At 42.6% G+C, this 16,617-nt stretch overlaps 1 protein-coding gene across 1 annotated transcript in view; it reads right to left on the bottom strand.

Annotated features, from left to right (window-relative positions):
• Foxn3 (forkhead box N3) overlaps window positions 1-16,617 on the bottom strand; it is a 381,623-nt gene that overhangs the window by 270,757 nt on the left and 94,249 nt on the right. The gene's annotated exons all lie outside the window — the stretch shown is intronic.

The following is a 16,617-nucleotide window of genomic DNA, read 5'->3' as shown; positions in this document are numbered from 1 at the left end:
GCTGCAGAGTCAGCGGTTCTCTATTCTATTGTACAGTGAATTTGCTCTGATTCTAATCCTTCACTAAAGGAGCTTCAAGTTAGTGGGTCATAGTTAATCAATAATATTGCCAAATAGGAAAGTTGGTACATGAAATTGACTGCACAATAATTTTTGTTTTTTTAGCCCAAGCTCCAAAGATGACAGAAAATAAACTCTTAATGAAAAGAATGATATTATCCTAAGATATTCTATGATATTATCCTATGAGCCCCATGTATCAATGTGAGAATTCTGGGAAATAAATTCATTGAATCTGCGGTACTCGAGCTATGGTCCCTGAATAACATAAAAACTGCCTGAGAACTTGTCAGAAAAGCAAATTCTTGGCTCAGACCCAGGATACTGAATCAGAATATTTGGAAAGGGAACCCAGATATCTGTATGTTTTCACAAGCCCTGCAAGTGATTCTGATACAGGCTGTTCATTTATCCACTCAGACAAAGACATTTATCCTGTTGTTGCAAAATAAAATTCTGCTACTGTACTTTGTATTTAAGCTCTAATTAAACACAAAGGACTGAGCTACGGACTGGGAGGCAGAAAGAGTTAGAGAGGGAAGGTGACGGAGTCCCTGCCCCGAGAAGTGTGTCATCCACCAGGGAAGACAGGACTTGCATTCAGCAACTCAATGCACAGCCAGTGTTACTTCTCCCAGGTACAGGGTCTCAGAAGACACTGTCATTCTGGTGGGTGGAAGGTGACAGGAAGAGATGATCTCGTGATGACAATATCAATACTAATGGATCTTGAGATTGGGACAGGCCTGTGATAGGCAGGAGCAGACAGCAGTCAAAACACGAGGGTGATACAGGACATGAAGCAGCCAGGTCTGCTGATACGTGAGAGACAGGAAGAAGAGCTGGGTGACACAAGGTGGCTCCTGAATACAGACAGGTAAAAGCCCAGGAATTGCGGCTTCTCTTCCCCAACTCCAGCATACACCCGGGGTTTATGTTTAGAAACTGATGTCTGATAAACAAGGCAACTGAAAGATTTCTCTAGCCCGTTTATTTTCCTGTACTTTCTTTTTATACCGCATTTTCCAAAGAGGAGATTCTCAGCTGCTTCCAGGATTCATAGCTAAAAGGTCTATCCAGGAGGAAGAACACAAAAGAAAATTTTAAAGTCAGCATGAGAATCTGAGTGTCATAGTAGCCTCCAGCCATTTGATACAGAGACAAACAAAACAAAGTCTTAACATACCTAAAAACTCCTGCGGCCACGTTGGTTTTAACTTTATAAAATACATTGACAGGGGTGTGCCTTAGCCACCCCCACTCTGCAAAAAAGTTAAACTAATACTCAACATCTCGGCTGGAGAAAAAAAAAATACATTTCATGATCAAGAAGTTTAGCTTTTGCTTCTAGAAAACTGACACCAATCGAATGCTTCATTTCCCGATGTTGGTAGATGCATGAGGGTCACTGAAATTGTGTTTGGTGTCACACCAAGGCTGATAGAAATGAAGACTCAGAACTGGCAATATCTGCTTCTCATCACAGCTCTGCCATTGAACCATCTGAGCTTCTCAACCTCAGTTTCCCATCTGTCAAAACAAACGAAAACAAAACAAAATAACAGGCCTCCACCTGCCCCACCCTCTTTGCAATTTAAATAAAAAAAATAGATATGAAGGTGCTATGAAAATTATAAAGTGCAAGCCTACGCAGATGTACAGAATTAGCCTTTTCATGGGGACACTGGGTACTAATTAACACTTGCTACTGTATTGGCCTTTGAAAATATAAAGCTAAAATGTTCCCGTGCCCTTGAGAGTCTCCTTTTAAATATGTGCAGATACAGCAGTTCTGAGGTGCAAACTTGGCATCAACCAATTCATTCTCCCCAGAAACATTTCAAGGTAAATTTTTTTTCACTTGTAATTTTTTCCCTTTAAATGCTATTCCTCTGACCACAATAGAGCATCCAGTTATCTTCCGGCAGCTCCTGGTGAGCACAACTCAGTCTTCAGCCACACCGACACACAGGATGGCAATAATTTATCATCTCCGCAGTAGTTTAGTCCCAGATGGACCATTTACTAATTTATTTCCATATGTAACTGGCAGAGAGATTAATCAGGCTTCCAACTTGGAAACCTGAATTGTGCTTTATTCCCTTAACAGGCTAACTCTGGGCAAGAGAAAGCACACGTTTACATAGAAACCAAGAGATCCTCTTGAAAACACATGGCTTTACACACACACATATGTACACGCACCCTTCCCTAAGACTGCTTTTTGTGTCAATGTGGAGGGCTGGGTCTTTCTTTAGCCCCTCTTGGACCTCGCACAGGGCCAGAGGTGTGCCCAGAGAGGAAGGGAATGGCACATGGCAGGCACAGTTGCAGCCACTTGCCCCTCCTCTGTGCAAGGCCAGGATCTCGGATTTCTGAAACTAAAGCGATCTTTTTGCCATAGGGCTGCACCCAGCTGGCTGGGCTACACGGTGCCCAGATACTGGAAACTATGTGCTTTCTTTTTTCCACTCTTTTTAAGGGTCTGAACTTGAGTGAATTTAGCAGCTGCCGTGGCCTCGGTGGAGTGATGGCTAATGAATTGTTAGCTTTGCTCCCAGTTTTCCAGAGCTCCCTTCTTGGTCTACAATTGTAACCCAATGATACCAGCCTCTCTAGCAGAGAGCTGGTTAATAGTATTGTGGTGCTGACATGGAGAACCTGAGCCAATAGCAGCCTGGGCCAGGAAAGAGGGAGTTGATTAGTGACAACCTTAAGTGGAGCTTGAAGTCAGTGAGCTTTAAGGAGGCTCAGTAGACAGGAACACCTAGCGGTCCACACACTTGGGTCTCTAATCAACTCTGCTGCCTTGGAAAAACCACTTAGCAGTTCTGGTTCAAAACGCTCTTCTCTGTACTATGAGGCATATAGTCCTAAAAGTCTTTTTTAGCTCTAAAATCTTACAGTTCTATGAAAATGAAAATAAACAGCTATTCACCTGGTTACTGTGTTTAGCTGATGCCAAACAGCAGGAGGTTTGGAAGCATCTGAAAGGAGCTGAAGAAGTTCAGATGCTTTGGTGCTGTCATAGACAAAGCCTTAAAAATCTCCATATCCAACTCTCCCTTTGAGCACAGAGTACAAACATTTGAAAATGGTCCAACAATGTGTATCTTTACTAAGTTTTAAGACTTCAGTTAAATCAAACAGTTTGAAATACTATTCTAGTTATGGCTAAACCTACCGAAGTACGTAAGTCACAGCCCTGCCTCTAACACACTTACATCTTCCTTAAGAGAATATGCAACTAACCTTAATGTAATGAAACATGTACTGTAAGGGAAGGCAAAGAAACAGATATGCGTACGTGAAGAATGGAGAAGTTATCCCAGTAAGAGTGAGGTGGATGTTGGGGGATCCACAAAGTTCTAAGGGGGAAGTAAACTTTAGCTGGGCTTTGTGAAACGAAGATGAGGATTAAGGCATTCGGTCAGAGACAACAGCAAGAACAAAGTTCTCGAACATTCCAAGTGTGGCTGCACATGGTGTTTAGGACCCCGGGACAGAAGCAAGGATGTTCCAAGAAGAGGAGACAGAGTGAGAGTGAGCTGGAAAAGGGCTAATGGTGGAAAAGCCTGGACACCAACCAATGGCTTGGCCTTTTCCTGTGGTCACCGGGAGTCTTCAGAAGTTACTGGACAGGGGAGCCAACAGCCCGAATGAGCTCTGCCTCAGGAAATTTGTTCTGGCAACCTTATTGCCAGCTAAGACTGCTAATAAGATCAGTCTGTACCTTCGTTTTTCTCTTATTCATTCCATGTGACCACTATTTGGGAATCCCTCAAATTTATTTTATTTTTTCCAAATAAATTTCCTGGCCCTAGCATAGAACCCATTGGGTTTCCTACAAACAGTGCCAAATTTTACATTCAAATGACTAGTTCAGCTTAGGGCACTATATTCAGGTTTATGTGTTTTTCTATTCTAGAGAAAGAGTTAAAATAAAATGATACAGATGGATGCTTTATTTGTTTTTACACTGGAAAAATACTTCTGCAGGATGAGAAAAATACATACACACGCTGAGTGCTGGAAAGGTCTGTGCTAGTACTTCCAAACAGACACAAGTGGAACGAGTCTTCCTAAGTTGTTCAATGAAAACTTGTTTGATTTCCAGTCTTAGTCCCAGGTTAATGAAGCAAAGATCTCCAGGGCCCCTCAAACCCAATTACAGAATGTCATGTGAACTCTCATACCAATGGCATTTGGTCCCTCTGCCTGGGGGATAAGCACAGGTGGCCTCACACAGCTGTCACGAGGAGATGCAGCCCACCAGGACACAAGGGGTCCGTGGCAGGCAAGCCAGAGCACAAGGAAGGGAGTCTGCAACCTGTTCTCCTGACAGCTCCAAAGATAGGCTGGGGTTCGGCAGAAGTGGGGGGGGGGAGAGGGTGGAGGAGTCCTTCTCTGAAAAAGGAATGCCCTTTGTTATGAGCCACCATGAAAAATTCCCCACAGAAGACACAAACCCCCTGTGACCTCTGGGGTTAACTCAGACAGACTGCGTGTGGACACCCAAGGGAGGCTTCAATGTTAATTTCAATGGGGGAATCATAAAAAGGGGCCTCTTATCTTCCACTAGGGTGTTGGACATTTCAGGGTTCAAGTCCCTGATATATAATTCAAAACCTGTCTCAGCCCTGCCTGTGCCCAGGTGTTCAGAAACTCAAAGCCCCTCAGGGCATTCTCTTAACATCCAGTCAAATAATTACTACCATTCTCTGTAGATCACTCTGTATGCATCTAAAAAATAGCCTCATATAAACCAAAAGAGTCAGTATGTCACTTTTGTCAAAGTCTACCTATGTTCAGAAAACTAATGTTCCTCAAATGAATAGATTAATGAAATCCCCATGTCATTTTACATTCTCTTCACTAATACATGAATAAAACTACAGCATAAAATAAGTGTGGGCTGAGGTGAATAATGGACATAAACAAAAATATTTTGACATTCAAAACTCAGTATAAATTAACTACAACATACTTGAAAGCTCCTGCAATCATAACGTGCACATTGAAATCCATTAACCTAATACCTAGGCTGCTATTCAAAAGTAGGGATCTGGCACATAAATAAATGCCCAGTTGAACACTCCTCCTAAATTACTGTACAATTTGGAGCAAAGTCACACATTTACAAAGTCTATCATCTTTGGTTGCTCTCTAACCAACACAGAAGTCATATCAGGCCACAATGTGGCCGTGTAACATAAACACGGACACCAGCAAATGGTACTAAAAAAGGGGAACAGATGTCAAAGACAAACCAGGGTCATCCTGGAGAGAACAGAGATATTTACATAAGCATTCAGAAAAGACAATGGAGCCCCAATTTCCCTTTAACTGCACACCTAATCAACCTCCCTGTTTCTCACCTGATCATTTTTTCATATAAAAGCAATTTCTACAAAGAGACATTCAAAGACCTTAGTTGCCATAAACTCAGCAGCTGTTAAAGATTCTGTTGCACATTAGATTTGCTTAAAGACTCAGCTATTTTCAACCAAAGCTTTCGTTCCTTACCCATCACTACCGCCCTCCAAAAAAATAAGCTTCACTGTCAATAGCCTTCTTTACCACGTCATCTGCCAAGGCCATTCTCTTACCTTTGCAACTCACTCACATTTGTTTCATTTGAAGATATTTACCCAAGCAAGGACAATTGTTTGACTGGAATCTTGCAACTTTCAACTTTGCCCAGGTTTTGCTGTGGTGCAGGAGGGGAATGCCGCAAGCCCCGACACATTGCTCAGCTGAGCTAATACACATCTGAATCCAGAGCTATATTTTAAATTCTTTTACACTTACTTAATATAGTGCGTGCCGCCTGTCCACTGATGCGATATCAGAAACCTGCAAGCTACTATTTCTGCAACTGTGTCACTGTAGATAGTCTGAAACATGTACGTAGCTGTTGCCATGGAAACAAACACAGCTAGGGTAGAGTGCCACGCTGTGTTAATTCCTTCACCCATGAACCCCAGGGGAATGCTAACATTCATCTTCTTTTTCCTTTAGTCTCACACTGCTTTAATATTTTTTTTAGCATTATCAAATGATGTACTAAATACATATGGTACACCTGACAATGTGGATGGGTGAAATGAGCTATGTTACCAACCTAGCCCTGCCGGTATCTGCTTAAAGTGGTACAGCTCTGCAGTGGATCCCTTCCCTAACTTCTCCTGGGAGGAAGGAGGAACTTTTTTGTCTTTCTTTTAAAACGATGTAGGTAAGGCAGACGAGATGAGCCTCTTGTCTCGCCTAGGAAGGATGGGACCCAGAAACTGCATCTGAATGAACAGGCTGCCAGAATGGGCCTTTATCAGCTCTGCGGGGAAGACTCTGGAAACTTTCTGAAGTGGATCCAAGCAAACGTTGTCCTCCCTTCTCACTTGAGCTGCATTTGAAGGCTGTGGAACTCCAATAGTTTTAATTAGGCAAAAAGGAAAAACCCCTAACCAGGGCTTCATCTGTCCCACTCTGGTCTTTGTTCCTAAACCCATGCAAGAAGCATTAGAATAAGCGAGTAGGTAATGAGATGGAAACCTGTCATCATTCAGAAAGAAACCTGATTTTCCGACAGTCTGAGCGTTCTCTTATTTTCTTCAAGTTCAAATCTGTGCTCTGCTCTTACCAATGGTTGAACCCACAGAGAAAAGTCAAACTCTTTTATTACACTTAAAAGCCCATATGTGTAGCTACTGGCATACTGATCCAACTTCCCATTATTCAAATTGGTAAACCATGTTAAATATGGGGGTTATACTCAGCACAGTAGACAAAAATAAGCTGCTCAAAAATCTTAATTACATCCTATCCCTTGGGCTAGTTAATAATATTCAATCTAGATGAAAATGGCCACATTTTAGATTTGCATACTGATGTACTTCACTTGAATACAATTTTCACACTAAACAATCAATCGCAGACTTTAAGAGTGCAGATCCATGACCCCAAACCAGCATGTTTTAAAGAAACCACTACTTTATTGGTGGGGATTATGGCAAAATTATCCCATAAAAGATGAGTGAAATTTTCCTATTATTTTCCTAAATTGAATCATTCCTGGCTGTTTACCATGATAATAATAATCAGCTCACCCCCAAGGAAATAGGTAGATACACCTTACTGGTTAAGAAAGTGTGTCATTTTATTAAAGCAATCTCAAGACAATGTTAGGGTCTGGTACAAAGTCTGCTCTTCAGGTTTCAGCAGGACAGATGGAGAGTACCCTTTACCCAACCACCAAGTACTTACAAAAAGTACGGAGCAGAGTTAACTGTTTAGAGTTCATGGTTAGCAATAAGAACATTCCTTGCCCATGCTCACTGGGCACCATTTTCTCCACACCTCTACCATTACCAAGCATTTGCACCAAGTTTATCTCATGAACTGAATTAGTGTGGCAAGTATCTCTGAGAAGATCTTTTGAGGCCCTGAAATCAGTGAGTGTACTGAGATCACACTTTATATAGATCAGTGCTTTGGCTTCTGTCACCTGATCTATTGCTCTTTCCGGGGACCGTGGGCTGCCCCTAGGAGTGCTCACCATGCTGTTGGTTGTAAAGGTCTTAACTATACTAACAGGACTTAAAGAGGACAGACACTAAGCATCACATTGACTGGTCTGGGGAGTAAGCATGGCTGGTGGCTAACGTAAGCCCTTCTTCGCCCTTACCCACCCGCTCTCTGAGCACTGGTCCCCAAGCAGACCCTCTCTACCTGCTCACAAGGTCCTGAACCCTCACCCGTTCCAGGAATCTCAGGCCTCAGTCCCAGCCCTCAGAGAGGGCCTTGCAGCAGAAAGATGGTGGAGATCCTTGGGCGTTAGAGGTAAAAGGGGATCAGAAGCAGTATAAACTAGTCAGGCTCTCAAGGAAGTGAGTTCTTCCAGAATCTCTGTCTTTGTCTCTCTCTCGCTTTCTCTAAAAAGAAATTTGTACTAAAATACATCTTAATCATTTTAGGTAGAGAGTTTCAGTGTATTAAATAATAATGTCATGTGACCACCACCACCTTCTATCTCCATAACTCTATCTTCCAACCTGTAACCCTGAAACTCTACACCCATGAAAAAGTAACTTCCCATCCCTACTCCTGCCTCCTGGAAATTCACAATTCTGGCTTCAATCTCCTGAATTTGACAACTTCAACTATCCCACATCAGGGGAATCATATAGTATTTACCTGTTCATAACTGGTCTAATTCACTTTCATCAGGTCGTGAGTCACCCAGGTTGCATCACACCCTTCCTCTTCCGTACCCGGATAAACTACCTTTTGCGGATCTGTTCATCTATGGGTGCCCATTCAGGCTGCATCCACATTTTAGCTATTGTGAATAATGTGGCTGCGAACGTGGATGTTTAAGTATCTCTTTGAGATTCTGCTTTCAAATTGTCTGGAAAGACACCAAGAAAATGGAATTGCTCATGGGGTAATTCTATTTTTAATTTTTTGAGAAATCACTATACTGTTTTCTACAGCAGCTGTATCATTTGAAATTCCTAAAAACAGTGCATAATGATTCCAGTTTCTCTGTATCCTCACTAACACTTGTTATTTTCTGGGTTTTTTTTTTTTTTTTGATAGTAGCCATCCTAACGGTATGCAGTTGTACCTCATTACAGTTTTGATGCACATCTTATTTATTATTGATGTTGAGTGTCTTTTCCTGTATCTATTGGCCATTTGACTATCTATGCCTATTTTTGAATTGGGCAAATTGGTGATTTTTTTTCTTTTTGAAGCTTTAGGAGTTCCCTATTTTTCCAAATATTAATACCTTAACAGACTAATATTTTTCAAATATTTTTCTCCTATTTTGTGGGTTGTCTACCTGCTTGCCTCTTATCCACATTTTTAGGCACCCAACACTGGGAAGTGGATTTCATCATGATTCAGATCATTCATTACCTCCTCCCCTGGACATTAAGTTTTAGCAGGATTTGGTTGTGCTAACTTTTGGTGACAGTGTTGCTCCTGGAAGTGAAGTTTTCCAAACCCCAGAACTGTTGCAGGGTTGGCCTGTTCATGAAGTAACTGAGGCGTGCATCTAAGCAGTATTGGGGAGTGGGTTCATGGAAGACAGAGTAGACAGTTCACTTCGCAGGGATATTCTAATGCAAGTCATCAATTTGAAAGGTCATGATAAAAAGCTTTCTAACAGGAATTATAGAAGACAACAATGAGCTAAGCAAAGTCTTTGGCTCTTGGTTTATATTTACGTTATAAATATTCTTCAAGACCTGGCTGGCATTATGAGCCTTTGCATATGATAGAGAGGTGCTTCCCAAAGCCACAGAAGGGAAAGGCAGGAGAGAACCAGGTCACCCTACAGGAATGGCCTCATGCTAAGGTGATTTCCTAAGCCTCATGTTCACATTTTCATTTTTCCTGGCCTTCTCTTCCCCCTCCCTGGCCATTGGGGTACCAGCTGGCCTTCTAGCTGTGCAAAGTGGCCTGGCTCGCACTGTTCCCTCCTGTTTTGATTCACATCTAATATGCCAGGGGCTGAGAAACCAAATAATAGAGCTGATTAGAATTTTATCTGATAAAAGATGAATACGGGCCTGAGAAAGTGTCCCTGGGCACAAAAGTGTCGACTTTTGGATGCCATTGACTTTAGGTCAATTAGCCCAAAGCCAGTCACCTAATGAGCAATTTGCCTATAATTTAAAACCTTTTTGAGTGTTTTTCCACGGCAATGTCCTTTGATATTTTTCCTCCATCTCTTTGGTATTATAAGGTTTGAAAATCAAGCCTTTTAAGGGCATACCAGCTTGTTTTAAATTTTCAATTTATGCTTAATCTTCAATTTTTGAATTAAATTAATTTGTGATACCGCCAGTGCGAGCAGAACATTCAAAATGCAGGTGAATTTCTGGCGAACTGGTTAATAGGTGAATCAATCTGAGCGCCGGTGCTTAGGGAACTTTTCCATCTAATTTTCATTTTTTAGGCTGCAAAAGCTGTTAGAGGAAATGTGAGATTTCTAGGCTGCACAAACTGACCTCCATGTGAAAATGATGTCTCTTCTTTCTTTTTGTCTGAAGGCCGGACAGGGCTCGCACAGCTGAGGTTCCAGCACCCACTCAGGGAAGTCATTTTGTATTGTTTGGCTGTTTTTTCCACTATGAATTTAATTTGCAGGCTGAGCTCACCTGCCCACTGCATCCAGGAGCCTCCATTTGTGTTTTGAAGTTAGGGACACAGATGGCGGGAGAGATACCCACGATCTTTGGCTTACAGGCAATGTAGAGAATGCAGAGGTTGGAGGAACACTGCCCTGAAATCCAATTCTTACTGCATGGAGGGAGAGAAGAGAGGGCCGAAAACAAGGGACACTCAGCATACTGCGAGCAATGGCACTGGTCTCATTCAATGCAGAAGCCATGCCTTGCAGCACTCACTGCCCAGGGCCCTGTGAGAAAGAATCCAAAAACCTGGGCAGGGGGGCACACACCTCTAGTCCCAGCTAATCAGGAGGCTGAGGCCGGCCTGGAAAACTTAGTGAGAACCTGCACCAAATAAAACAGAAAGAGCTGGGATTGTCACCCAGAGGTACAGCCCTGTCTAATATTCTCAAAGCCCTGGGTTCAATCCCCAAAATAGAAAGAGAGAAAATCAAAGAGCAGACTAGTGTTTAAGACCAGAAACTATGCTAACCTATGAGATCAACACCAAGCTGCTGGGTGTGCTCCCATCAGACAGGCTCAGGCTGTGTAAAGGGACAGGAATAAACTGGAAGCTGTCCCCTCTACCAACCAGTGGCACTGGCCCTGTAGATAGAGCCCCTGAGCCACCTGGTCACTTCACAGAAAGCAAGTATCCCAGCCAACACGGTGCTCTGGCCCAGAAGCTGCGGCCCCTTGGGCCAGCCAGGGAGGGGTTTTCACTGTGAGAAGCAGCCCTTCTGCTGCCTGTCACATGGTGTTGGGAGCTCTGGGGCCAGCTCCCGGAGAAGAGGAACTGACCAGGCCTTCCTCATACAACAGCCACATGGATGCTTAGTCTGAATTTGAGAAGAAAATTCTTCTGCGAATGAAAACGTCTTTTCATTCTGAGATGACCACTGGGAAGTTTGCTCTCAGTGTCTTCCACTGGGGACAGAGCCGCCAACTGCCTTCCGTGTGTCTGAATACCTGTATCTCCACATGGAGGATGATTAGTGGGCTTGAGTTCGTGATGACCACCAAGGACCGGAAACAAATACTCAGCCATTGAGGAAGTTGCTAAATATATTCATTCCGCCTCAAGTCTGAAGATGTGACGAATCGTATGTTTTCCCTCAGTCCTTCCACTTATCAAAAATCGAAGTTTTCTTTTACATTTTATGCTTTTAGTTACAGTATAGCAATAACAACAAAAAAGGAAGCAGAAAATTTTGCAAAACAAGATCATAATTTTGCACTTTCAAATACTGCTGCTTACTGTTTTTAGGGTGAAGCATGTTTGTACTCTCCTAGATTAAAAAGTTTAATCTCAAGGTCTGAGATTGGGATACTTGCCAAGATTACGTATGACTTGAACCGTTACTAATAGCTGTCAAAAGGTAATAATAAAAAACTGACATGTAACTGTACATATTTGTGGGATAGCTTGTGATATTTTGATTTATGTATATATTGTATAACGTTCAAATTGGGGTACATATATCTACTCAAATATTTATCATTTATCTGTGGCAAGATAATTCAAAATTCTCTTTTGTAGCTTTTTTTTTGTGATTCAGTCTTCCTTGCAATTCAAGCTACCCTTAAATTTGCTCTATAGCTCCAGATGTCTCAAATTTATGATCCTCCTGCCCCAGCCTCCTGTGTGCTGGGGTTATAAGCATTTGCCAGGAGGCTCAGCTTCTTGTAGGTTTTTGAAATGTACATATGTCATTGTTACCCATAGACACCCTACTGTGATATAGAACATTAGAACTAACTCCTCCACTCTGACTGTGCTTTGGTGCCCATTATCTGACCTCTCTCTACCTTTCCTCCTTCCCTCCTTCCCAGCCTCTCGTGACCACTATTCCACCCTTTACTTCTATGTGACTGTCATTTTCAGTTCCTACAAATACGAGAGAACACACACCATTTGTTTTTCTGTGCCTTTTGGGTTTTCTGTGTTTTCATTCAACGTAATGTCCTCTAGTTAAAAAAAAATGGAAGTTTTTGTATTATTTAGATTATTTAGAAGTCTGTTTTATTTACTTATTTATTTGTCTTTTTAGACAGAGTTTTGCTATGCAGTTCAGACTGGATTTGAACTCATTTTGTAGCCTAAACTGGCTTTGAAGCAGTGATCCTCCTGCCTCAGCCTTCTCAGTGCTGGAATTACTAGTGTGCATCCCCACGCCCTGTTTGAAAGCTGTTTTAATAGAGACCAAACAACACTGACTTACTTTAAAATGCTTGTTGACTTTTCACATTCCTGCCTAAGACAGTTTGTAAGGGGCAAGAACTAAGTATTTTCTATCTTGTTGCTTCACTGTTCTCTAGCATGTTTTCTACATTCTTATGATCATAATAGCTTGCTGCCACCTGGTCTCTGTCCTCACCAGAAGCCAAGAGGAAAGAAGAATGGAATACAGTACCAAGAACTTTTTTCTTTCATCCTCCTTTTTTTCCTAGAGTGAATTGAACCCATGACCTTTTAAAAAACACTAAACTAAACCAACCCTAACTTATGCCCTGTTTTTAGACCAAATCCAGAAGCTGTACTCATCCCTTCTGTATCTTTTCTTTGACCAGAAGCTAAGTCATTCAGCTATCACTGGCAGAATTTGTGTATCTGAAGTGCAAGGGTTTTCCTACTAACAGGAAGAAGCAAGTCAGGTGTGGCAGTGCACACCAGTGAAGCCAGCACTCCGGGAGGCTGTGGCAGAAGGATTGTGGCAGAAGTCTGCGTCCTGCCTGGGGAAGTCACCCCCTGTCTCAAAATAAAAACTAAATTAAAAAACTGGGGATATAACTCAATGCAAAGGCCCCAGGTTGAATTCCACAGGGGCTTACGGAGAGACTGAGTCCTACAATGGGGAGGAGTCCACCTGGAACTTCCATGGTGTCTTCAGTGTTTTATTTTTAAAATATATTTGAAACAAATACAGCAAAGCATTGAGCTGTATCAAAGTTGGAGGATGGGAATAGATTTTCTGTGTTTGAAATACATCATTTAAAAATTAGCGAAATTTAGCATGATCTCCCTACCTGTCACTCAACCCATCATCAAAATGCATTTCACTAGTTTAAAAAATGTGGTTTGTTGCAAAAGAACTCTCTGAAATGAGTCCAACTGATTGTCTTGAGTAGCACTTTTTCTCTTTGTGGTCCATAAAATAATGTTATATTTTACAGTTGATGGTGAATTTAAGAAGGAAAATGTGTGCATTATATTTTACTCAGACTGTGATGTTCTTCAGCGCAGAGAGGGCAGGAGCAGGAAGAGGGAGAGTTGTTACCACTGGGAATCCCAAGGCCCAGGAAGCTCTTAGGCCTTCTGGTCACCTGGGTCCCCGCATCAGGGTTACAGCCAATTCAGCTTTCATCTTGTGCCAATGCCTCTGGCAAAGGTTATGTGGGACATGGATGTTTAGAATTACTTTCTTTGCAACCAAGGAGAATTAACTGGATAAAAACCTCCTTTTATTAGTTCCAAAGAACACAGGTTCGATCTTTCTTTCTTTCTCTCGTATCTAGTAAGAAAGAAGGCATAAATGGGACCCATACACTAAACCCCAAGGGGCAAGAAAATAGAGTCTCATCATTTCTGTAGCCAAATTTTAGACAGGCTAAGTGGATATAGCAGACACCTGTTTGGCCATCTGAAGAAGACAGAGGTTGTTCCGTCCACCCAAGGCTGTCACCGTCCAGAGCAAGAAGGGTGGCCACAAAGCCTACCATGATCCCCTTTCCTTTGATACGGGGCATGCACTATTGTGGATCCGTCTTACAGAAAACTTGCTAAGAACACACCAGTATCATTGTTCCCTCAACATTATCGAGATGCAAATGAATCAAAATTAAAAAAAAAAAAAAAAGCCAAAACCTAGTTTTTATCTGAACACAGAACACCATTTATTTTTAAAAAAACATTTATGAGTTTTCTTCATTTCTCACATTCAGTTAGTATACAGTTGGCATTTTCAAAATTCAAACCTGATGTGGATTTGGAATTCAATGAAGCACATTGGAAGACATCTGAGTGGAAAAAAAAAAATAAAAGTTCTAGCCATATGCTACTGGTGCATGAATTTGAATATTTGAAAGGTAATCTAGAAATGAGAGTGCTTCCAATTCTCCTTACCAACAACAGTAATTCATAGCAACCACACGTTTTATAGACCGAGCCACTTCCCCACGCGAGAGACAATAGTAGGCAGAAGCCTGAGGATGCCCTGGTTTGCTACAAACATGATCCTGGCCAGATTGTTGGAAAACTAGGCAGCAGCACTGCTTGGTCACTGGCAAGGGAAGAATAATTATTATTGCCTCATTTGGCATATTAATGCATTAGAGAGTTTCTAACGTGTTCAAGTTTGGTTGGTAAATGCACGAAAAGCCAAAAGACTATTCCTAATGGCTGCTTTCAAAAGAAGGCAATGCTGTGAAACAAATCTCTCCTATGGAGCCCATTGTTTTTATTTATCCGTGTGGCACTTTAAATGAGCAGAGCCATCCCCACAGCGGGGCTCTCCTCCTTGCTCTGACCCTTGTCTGCACCCTGACCAGGAGGGGAGGCGCCCCTGTGGCCCAGCTGGGAGGTTCCCCAACAGCACACAGCCAGCCTTGCTCATCCTATCCCTGGGCCAAGCCTCTAACTGGGTCATTCCATCAGGGAACATACGAAGCTAGTGGCCATGTGTATTGGTAATCCACTCATGTGTACTCAGGAGACACGGACTCGTACAAAACCAAAATTCGTGGCACGATGCTAGCTCAGTCCCCAAGCCACATGTCAGGGACCCCACCACGTGTTTGTAGCTGGCTGCCATCACTCTAAGGGAGTCGTAGCTCTCAGCCTTTTGCTCCCTGTGATTTCTGGAAATGGAGTTGATGAAGAGACTTATGACAGAGGTGACAAGATGGGAGAATAACATGACAGCATTATTCTGGATCTGTCCTGGCAAGAATTCTGTCCCAAGTTATACTGACTTGGGCTCTTCCCAGAGGCATCAGAGGGGCCAGAGCAGGACCCAGAAGCACAGTTCCATATGAGAAGAGAACTTTTGTGTCCACAACTGCGCCATGTCCACCTCACATGTCCATCGCCCCAGCCGAGATGTGAACTGAACCAAAGACCCAGGTCTGAGGGGATGGCTTCACGGTGGTTAGAAGAGGTCCTTTTCATGTTACGGTAAGATGACACATTATAAGTTCACCACTCTCAACAAACTGACCTTGCACTAGCAGTGACCACAGCCCAGAGCTAATCTGACCACTTCCCCAAGCCCAGCCAGTCCATCTGGAGGCCAGGCGTCCAGAGCTCTTAGGCCCAATCCCCACTTCCCCCAGAAGCTTCAGAAGCAGACATGAGCCTGTCACGAAGCACCTTCTTCCTCCCCAGGGCTGCACACATCCCTGAGACCTAGGATGCTCTCCATTCTGTATGGTGAAATACAACATAAGGTAGGACAAAGGGTTAGGGAAGACACGCGATGCATGAATTAGCTCCTCTGTGGTTTCTGCCTGGCTGAGCTGTGCTGGCTGAATCTTATCTCTGCAGCCTAATGCAGCATGACCGAGGCAGTTTTTGTTGTTCTATGCTTTGGTCTGGAGGTTGCCGAAAATTACACAGCTTCTGAAACACGGGCCCTGAGTCCACCTGCTCTGTACAGCATGCACAGCAGCTGATGAAGCCGTCGATTAGGTTAACCCAGAAAGTCCCCTTGAAGCACAGTGTGAAGATCTGAAAAATACTCAGCTGCACAAGCAGTGACCTAATCTGGAATTCCAAGGCAGTAAGGTATGACACGGGGCACTCGGAGCTATCGAGTTGCCCCACCAATGGAAAGTGGCAGTGACAAATGGAGACCACTCTCTACTACATTCCTCAGCAGGCCAAGAAACACCCAGGCAATTTGGGAATTTGACCACATTCAGAAGCCAATTCTCAACAATAACTCCATCGCTGTACAAGTGCTTTGCTAAAAAGGCCTTTCTATTTGATTGCAAACCATACATCAACTTGCCTTAACTTTATTGTAAGGAGAAATTCAAACCATATTCTGAAAGAGATCAACCCTAACTTTATTTAGGTCACACTGCTGACACACAAATAATGGGAAGCGAGTGACTAATTCAGAAACAGCAAGGAAAGGTCAATGTCGAGTGCATTTCTTAACTCACAGTAACCCATGGGTAAGATTAATAAGCATTTGCTACTATCTGGTGCTTAATGTTAGAGTCATTAAATGAACAGAAATAGGGAGATTCACTCAAACTCACTTTCAAAAGGCACACAAGCATATAGCAACTTAAACCCAGAAATCACAGCTTTCAAAAGCTTTTAGATAATGAAGGCTCAGTAATCTACCTGTGAAGTAGAAATGATAACTTC

The sequence above is a fragment of the Cavia porcellus genome, unplaced genomic scaffold (assembly GCF_034190915.1).
Source record: "Cavia porcellus strain 051 isolate PalLab524CR breed Dunkin Hartley unplaced genomic scaffold, mCavPor4.1 scaffold_31, whole genome shotgun sequence".
Classification (NCBI taxonomy): Eukaryota; Metazoa; Chordata; class Mammalia; order Rodentia; family Caviidae; genus Cavia; species Cavia porcellus.
Note: the sequence above shows the minus strand (reverse complement) of the source record. Positions and strands in the feature narration are given on the sequence as shown.